Source organism: Sprattus sprattus (genome assembly GCF_963457725.1).
Source record: "Sprattus sprattus genome assembly, chromosome: 1".
Lineage (NCBI taxonomy): Eukaryota > Metazoa > Chordata > Actinopteri > Clupeiformes > Clupeidae > Sprattus > Sprattus sprattus.
In genome coordinates this window covers 51,226,688-51,234,954 of record NC_137920.1, presented here as the reverse complement: position 1 = coordinate 51,234,954, position 8,267 = coordinate 51,226,688, and positions in this window count along the sequence as shown.

The window sequence follows — 8,267 nt, the reverse complement described above, 5'->3', positions numbered from 1 at the left end:
CAAAGACTGCTGCCACCTGAAGCTGCCCATTCCGGACCAGCAGCTCTACGACGCGGTCCTGGTGTGCAACACATGCCACGACCTGCTGCTGGAGTCGCGCACGCGAGAGATCCGCAACCAGCAGCTGAAGAAGGCCATCGCCACCGCCTCCAGCTGAGAGCCTCCTGCCCCGCTCTGCCCAGCCTACCTACCCCACCCCACCCTGCTCTGGCCTGGTGCAGTTGACCTGGCACAACTCAGCATTGGTTGGGCACCTGACATGCGTTTGACCACTTTGTCTGAGGAGCCTAGTTGCCCCCACCACCCAATGACCCCCCCACCCTTAAACCATTCTCACGAGTGATGATGACGATGATGATGAGGAGGAGGTGGTGGAGGAGAAGAAGAAGAACTTGAAGTTCTTTGAGGGTTGGACTTGATGTATGGTGGACCTTGACTGAAAAGGCTGGAAAGAGAAAGAGAAAGAGAGTTTGAGATGGGTGAACAGGTGGGGAGGGTTGTTTTTAATGAAATGCCGGTTATTGTTGTGAAGCCCCCACTATGGTAGACCGCATCTCCGGGGCCAGGAGGTTGCAGTGTCCTGCTGGCCTCTAGCCCTCAGCGTGTGGGGAGGGCTGTTCCTTAGAGCTCCCTCTGCTGGTGGGGCTGCCTTCAGCTTGGAACTGGAGCCTGCCCCACTGTTTGCGCTCACACACACACACACACACACACACACACACACCTCTGAGGACAATCTCTCTCATCCCCTGTAGTTGGAAACTTTGAAGCCTTTCGTGCGTCATACTGGAGGCGTATCTATTTAAAGAAAAAAAAAAAGAAAATGCTGCTAAAGTATTGAAAAATCTAATTTTGTTATTCTTATTATTTTGTGCACTACAAGTTTGTTGTATATTTGAGGGAATTTGAGACCAAACCCAAAACAAAAGGGATACATCTGCTGTTGACTTGCTGTTGTATGTGTTTGTGGGCTCTGCAATGCTTGAATGTAATGTTTGTGATTGGGAGTGTGAGTTATTGGGGGGTTACTGAAAGGCTCAATCATTAATATTCACATGCATTTGGTGAGTTGCGTGTTTGTCCGTTTCTGCAGTTTGCCTTTACTATTGGGTAAAAAAAAAAAAAAAAAAGGTTATGCACAGGTAACACAATTTCAAACAGTTTGTGTAAGAGGTTTGCTCCTCCCAGAATCAAAGGTGTAATACTCCAATGCAGCAGGTCCCGTGGGGGTCCGGTTTGGACCGAGGGTGAGCAGACCACACAGAAAATCACAAAAACTCAAGACGACGTCGTCACGTTTTCCAGTTCCAATGTTTGCTAACGTCAAGTTAGCCAAGTGTCTTTCTGTAATGTATTCAGAAGGTTAAGGTATAAGCCCACATACTTTTGCACGAGGGGATGTTTGTGGGAGATTTTTCGTACATCCTTGTTTGGCTTCGTCTGCTGTCTCCGAGTGCGATATGTCATGACAGTGTCATTACGCACTCAATATCACTATGAATTTCAGTTACTTCCTTTAAAAAACACATTGGTGTACGTGTTGTTGAATGGTGTTCCTTGAAAAAAAAAATACTATATAGTGCCATCTTTTGTTTTGTTTTTTAAAGCCTTTTTCTCATGGACTACACCTGGTTACTAATTGGTAACTACTCGATATGTTAATGGTACAAACATAGCTAGCTGCTTAACAATGAGAAAATTACTTTGTAGGTTCAACAGGGCTATCTGTTGGGTCATGGAGTCATGATATTCACTGAAAGATGACAGTAGGATGGCGAATCCTAATGATTCAAAAGTTACCTATTGTTTTCTATCTTTCTCCTTGTACTGGTGTCAATGAAGGAGCGATCAGATAAATGAAAGAAAGAAAAAAGGTCCCAGAAATGTAACATAGCTCTCTGATCTAGTGGCTAAAATGTGTCACTTAGTCAATAATTGTTTTCAGGAAATGCACTGTACAAGTTAAATCCCATGGGGTAAATAAAGTATATATCTGTATCATCTGCCTGAGGTGGCAGTCTGCTCCATCTACTCTGATTCTGTGTCTGTCCATCGGACCAATTTGAAAGGACCTACCAAAAGTGTCATCATATCGCTTAAGAACTTTTATGAAAAACCACCACCATCTTGTCATTTCAGAGAGCAACATGGACTCGTGGACAAAGTAATCACACTGTACAAAGATCAGGAGGAGCCCATGAGGGTGATTGACAGCTATCATTAACCCCACTTCCACATTACCTCATCACCTGTCTTACCTCTCCTGCTATATCTTGCACCCTGGTGTAGCTAAGCATCCCACTGCCTCCCCATTGTCCTCCAGTTCACTAGCAGCTCTTAGCTGGCATTACCCGGCCTTATCCATAGGTGCACGTCTGTGGATACCGCATCAGAGATCTCTGCTGTAGGCGTCCCAGGACCACAGGCTGCTCCAGCAACATGGTTATTAGCGTTCCAAATAAAGCCTCCAGGTGGGCAAGAGAGTTAAACCTCAATAGCCAGACTAGCTGAGCCATGGCACTCATTACAGATCCATGTGGTCATATGAGAGCTTTCTGCACAACAGACGCAGCATCCTCTGTCTGAATCCCCATTGTGAAAGACCTCAAGAAGTCCCTCAACACTTCTTTTCATGGTGGTATCAAGGTGAAGCTAGCTTGTTTTGAGATGAGGTTTGATATGTTTCGCGAGTCAGGTGTGGAAATGCCAGTGTGAAAGTCTAGAGCGAACCTCCATGAGTAAATCAGCAACTTTTTGAGTGGCAGCCACAGTCCATGCTTAGCACTCTCAGGAGTGGTTGCAGGGTCACAATTGATAGTTTTCAGTCACATGACTTCAACAGTTAGCTGGCGGGCAAAAAGAACTGCGAAAATGGCGACAAACAGTGTCGAGCAGTGCTGCCTACTCAACTATGATCGCCATCAACCACTGACCATACAACTATAGCCAGACAGAGATATTTAGAAACTATTTATTTTAGATTTTTTTTTTAGGAACTTCTGATACATTTACTGAATCCGCCCTGACATTTCTATTTCTTTAACCTCAACGAAGTCCCTGCCGGGGCTCCAGTGCCGAGATATTTACATCTATCTAATAGAAAAGCAGTCCCCTACACATCTTAAAAACTGAAATCCTACAAAAGCACAGATAGTTATTTTCAGAAGTGGATGGGTTCACAACAATGTCGTCTGGAAGGTGAAAACAAAAACCATCTTCATAATCAGAGTAAAGATGAGTGCCATTTAATAGCTAGCTACTAGTGATGCGCGGGTTACCCAATTACCCGCGGGCCGGGTGGGTTGGGTAGCAGTTTTCTCTAAGTATCGCGTGTTCGGGTGGGGCGGGTCAAAATAGTCAAGACCCGCAACCCGGAATAGAGGTCTGCACTCCCGCGGGAATCCCGCGGGACCCGCGGGCTGCGATGCAAATCTGTGCGACGCGGGACAAGTTTGAAAACCTCTGTGCGGGAACAGGCGGGACAAGGGAGAGCTCCCGCGGGATGCGGGATAAAAAGAAAAATGCATCACTCCCGCAAATTGAATATAAAACTATGAATGAATAAAGTATGTGTACATGATTAATGTTATGCTGGAATTCTCATTAGCAGCAAAAAAAAAAAAGGGGGTTTATTTTTTCTAAATGAGCGGGAGTTAACGTTCACGTCATCAGGTAGGCACATGGAAATCGAAAAGATGGAGGCAGGTATGAGCACGTCAGACGATATTGCGGTGTCACTGAAGACAGGTACTCTGAAAACAAAAAAAGTATCACAATTGAAGTCTGATATCTGGAAGCATTTTTCAATTGTTTGTGACAATGAGGGGAAACAATTGGATTTTGCCTGCTGCGATAAGTGCCATAAGGTGCTAACATACAATGGGCACAAATCTGGCACATCTGGCTTAAAACGTCACGTATGTGCCATAATGAAGGGGCAAACACTGCTGGAGTTCAGGTCTACATCTAAAGTGTCAACCGCTCTAAAGCAGAAAACAACTGATAAATGTGTGGACTTTATTGCTGCTGACCTCCGTCCATATGACAGCGTTGCTGGGAAGGGGTTCTTTAAATTAGCACAGCACTTAGTTGACACAGCAGCCGCAATAGGCAAATATGATGTGAGGGAGATCCTGCCCCATCCTACAACCGTGTCGCGCCATGTGGAGGAAAGGGCACACACATTTAGACGGGCTGCGGTCGCTGACATAACTGAGTCAATTGAAAAATATGGATGTGCTGTGACAACTGATATTTGGACCGAAAATTTCCACAAGACGTCTTTCCTATCAGCCACTATACACTACATTAATTCAGATTACGAATTGGTGTCCAGAGTGCTCTTTTCTGCCCCATTTGATGAGGGCACTTCCAAGACCGGGGAAAATATTCGGGCTTTGTTGTTCCAAAACCTACGAGTCTTTGGAATTGATTGCTCTATTCTGGGCAGAAAAATTATCTTTGTCACAGACAGAGGAGCTAACATGGTGGCCGCCTTACGTGGATATAGAAGACTCAACTGTAGTGCCCATGTACTGAACACAGTGCTCTCGTACGCACTTTCACCTGCTGTGACAGACCAAGTCCCCACTGCCACCCAGCTTCTCGCCAACGTTAAAAAGCTGGTCAGCTATTTCAAACATTCTGGTCTCCAAGTCAAACTGAGGACGTCTCTTAAGCAGTCAGTGGAAACCCGCTGGAACTCAACAGTTGAAATGTTGACTTCTGTGTCACAACAGTACGACGAGATTACCACAATACTGCTGGATAATAACCACTTCGATAAAATAGCCTGCATTAATAAAACCACTCTTGCTTCCCTTGTGGCATTTCTCAAACCATTCAAAGACGCCACGAATGACCTGGAGTCGGACAACACTGTGTTAAATTCGGCCCTGGTCCTGCCATGGTCCGTTAAACTGAGAGACCACTGTGAAGCATCCAAAGCTGACCCCCTGCTTACTGCAATTGCATCAGTTTGTGTGAAACGACTGGACGACCTGTTATCACCGAGTAGACTCTCCAGCAATGGAATTGACGTGGTCTACAAGATCGCAACATTTCTTACTCCAAAGCTTCGTCATCTCAAGATGGTGAATGATGATGAAAGGAGATTTGTCATGGAAGCAGTCAAAGAGATGACCGAAAATTTGGGATTCGATTTGGTAGGTGAAGATGAACGTTTGGAGCCACCCCCACCTAAAGTGACTTTTCGTGGTTTTGAGGAATGGGAGGATACAGGTGCAACGGCGGGCACCGGCCTGCAGTCCTTGGACACTGAGATAGCGGACTACCTGAAGGTGAAGCTGGACGGATCCGAATACCACGGGCCCAGGGACATCCTTGAATGGTGGAAGAAACACAGCCGAGAATTCCCGACATTGAGCAAATTGGCACGCCACATCTTATGCGTTCCAGCCTCCAGCGCACCATCCGAGCGCGCATTCAGTGTCTGTGGACGCATATTAGAGGCCAGACGCAGTGTGCTGAAACCTTCATCGGTCAATCATATCCTTTTCCTTCATGGGTATTTAAAGACACCCTAAACTGCAATGTTGTTGCCTTCTCATTTAAATAGTTGTTGAAAACAGGCTATTTTCAGTTTAATGTGTGCAGCCTTTATCATTTAACAAGATGTATACCTACCTCAGTTAATCTGTTCCTTGATGGGTAGGCCTTTTTGAAGACACCCTAAACTACAGTGCTATTGCCTTTTCATTTAAATAGCTGTCGAAGACCTTTTAAAGGCTATTTTCAGTTGAATATTTGCAGCCTCTATAGTTTAACAAAATGTTGATATTATTATTCACTGTAATTTGCTATAGGCTACTATTATTTTATTAATATGGACATTGTTTTGTTTTGTAACCAAGGCTATTGCCTTTGTTTAAATGGTCTTGCCATTAAATTTGGTTTAAAACGTAAGGAGTAGTGTGCAATTACTTCCAATGGGTCATGTTACAAGCACTTCGTGAAATAGAGAGCGGAAATGAATATCCATCTTGCATGGACTGTCTTGCGCGGGATTCTCGCGGGCGGGAGCGGGATATATTACTACAGCTGCGGGCGGGAGCGGGACTAAAACATATTTTTTCTTGCGGGTGCGGGCGGGAGTGGGACATAATCTTGCGGGAGCGGGACTGAAGAATGTGTCCCGCGCAGACCTCTAACCCGGAACTTTTGGAATACATAGGTGAAATCGCAATTTTGCGTTAGCCTACAGAACTTATCAATTGCATACATCCCACTGTCACAAAGTTATTGCACTCAAAGCTCCCACTCCTGCTAGTCGTCTGAGTTAGGCTACATAACCTGGGTGTCCACCTCACATTTTATTCTATACTTTATATTTTGTAAAATTATGTTACCTTTTAGAATGGTATAGTTTAAGATACAGCTCCGGTTAGTTTATCCCAACACGCCATCCGTAGTTTTTGTTTGCACGCCAAAACTTCTAGGAGGACTCCAATAATGGCTGACTTAATAAGAGAGAAGATTAAAAAAGGCGATGCAAAGGTTGTACGGAAAGCCGACCAAAAGAGCAAGGTGTGGGAAACATTTGGACAAGTCGTGCTGTCCGATGACACCATTGCAGACTACGTCATGTGTCTTCAATGTGAGGCGCTGTACAAATATGATGGGCATAAAACAGGTACATCAAATCTGTTACGACATTCATAGACATAGGCTATGTCTTCCACGCATTTGTTAACAGTTCTTCAATAAATAATTGCGTAAAGCTGTCGTTGTTGTTGTTGTTTGATGTAGACCTGCCGTTGAAGTTTCACAATAATGCGAATTTAGCGCCAATCCTTCTTATTTAGTTACGTGTTAAACCAGGCATAACCCTCAGCCCCAGGCTTTTTATTGTATTTGTTGTTATTATTATTTTAATTTTTTTGCGGGTCAAATTGCCTATATGCCCCGAACTTCCGCTCCATGGGCTTGGATCGTATACTCACTTCCTGTCTCTCTATCATCGCATTAACAATGGCTGCATATTTTACCTGCTAACTCCTGGATCTCCCAACAATCTTACTGACAGATGAGAGCAGAATCATCAGGGCTAATTCTTCCACAGCCATCGCAAGAAAGGACAAAGGATTCAAACTTTACGTTTCAAATTATGTCCATAATTATGAAGGTATGGTTAAAATACGTGTTTTATGTTAGCCTAGCATACATGTTAGCGAGTAGCTAACGACCTTAACGTTCATTGACATCATGGACATCAGTTACAATAAACATCGTTATTACTGTTGTATTTTGTCCAGTGTCTTATTGGTATAATGTATTTAAGCCTAAATCAATGTTAATCACAGTTTCAAACTGTTGTGATATGTTAATAGAACTATAGTACAGCTATGCGGAATGATACGTCACCGCATGAACAGCGTAGTTATACCGTGTGTGTAATGTAACCTGAAGTAAAGTTGAGTTGAATCATATAAGTCCTCATCCTTGTCTCCAAATAACACTTCATGGTGGCAGCGGTAATGGATTGCCTCTGAAATCTACTCCAAGAATGCTCTATGCCGACGTGAGTCTCAAACGAATTGTCCGAGGATAATTTTTCTATCGCCAGATGTGGTGAGTGAGAGCTACAGGCAAGCTAGCTAAGCAACTAGCGGGAGCGAGCTAAGCGGCTAGCGGGAACAAGCTAAGTGAGTACAGACGTCTATTAACTACCAAAAATAAAGACGAAATGGCATCGCATCTACCAACGATGAACTGGTCCGACCCAGATCTAAGTGAGGCTATATCACTGTTCAGACAGAAAATGTGTCTCTACCTAGATGACGAGGAAATAGGAGATGAAGCTAAACAGGCTAGGAAAATCTGCCGTGGCATAGGAGATGAAGGGCTAAAAAGATTGAATGCTAGTGGATTGAGCGATGATGATAAGAAAAAACCTGACAGTTTATGGACTTTTTTCGAAGACCAGCTTAAACTTAATGTGAACTTTAGGATACACAGACTCCATCTTATGCAATACAGACAAAGACCGGATGAAAGTATCGATGACTTTGTGACTAGAGCTAGAACTTTAGCACTGAAATGCCAGTTCACTGAGGGGGAGCTAAACGAACGTCTCCTCGAGCTCATCATTGCTAGCACGCCACACGATGCACTGAGGAATGACCTATACGGGAAACCTCAAGGTTACTCCCTGACTGATGTCTTAAAAGAAGGACGGAAATATGAAGCATTATCAGCAGGGAACCAACAGCTTAACCAGCTTGGACTATCTAACTCTGAAAAAGTGCATG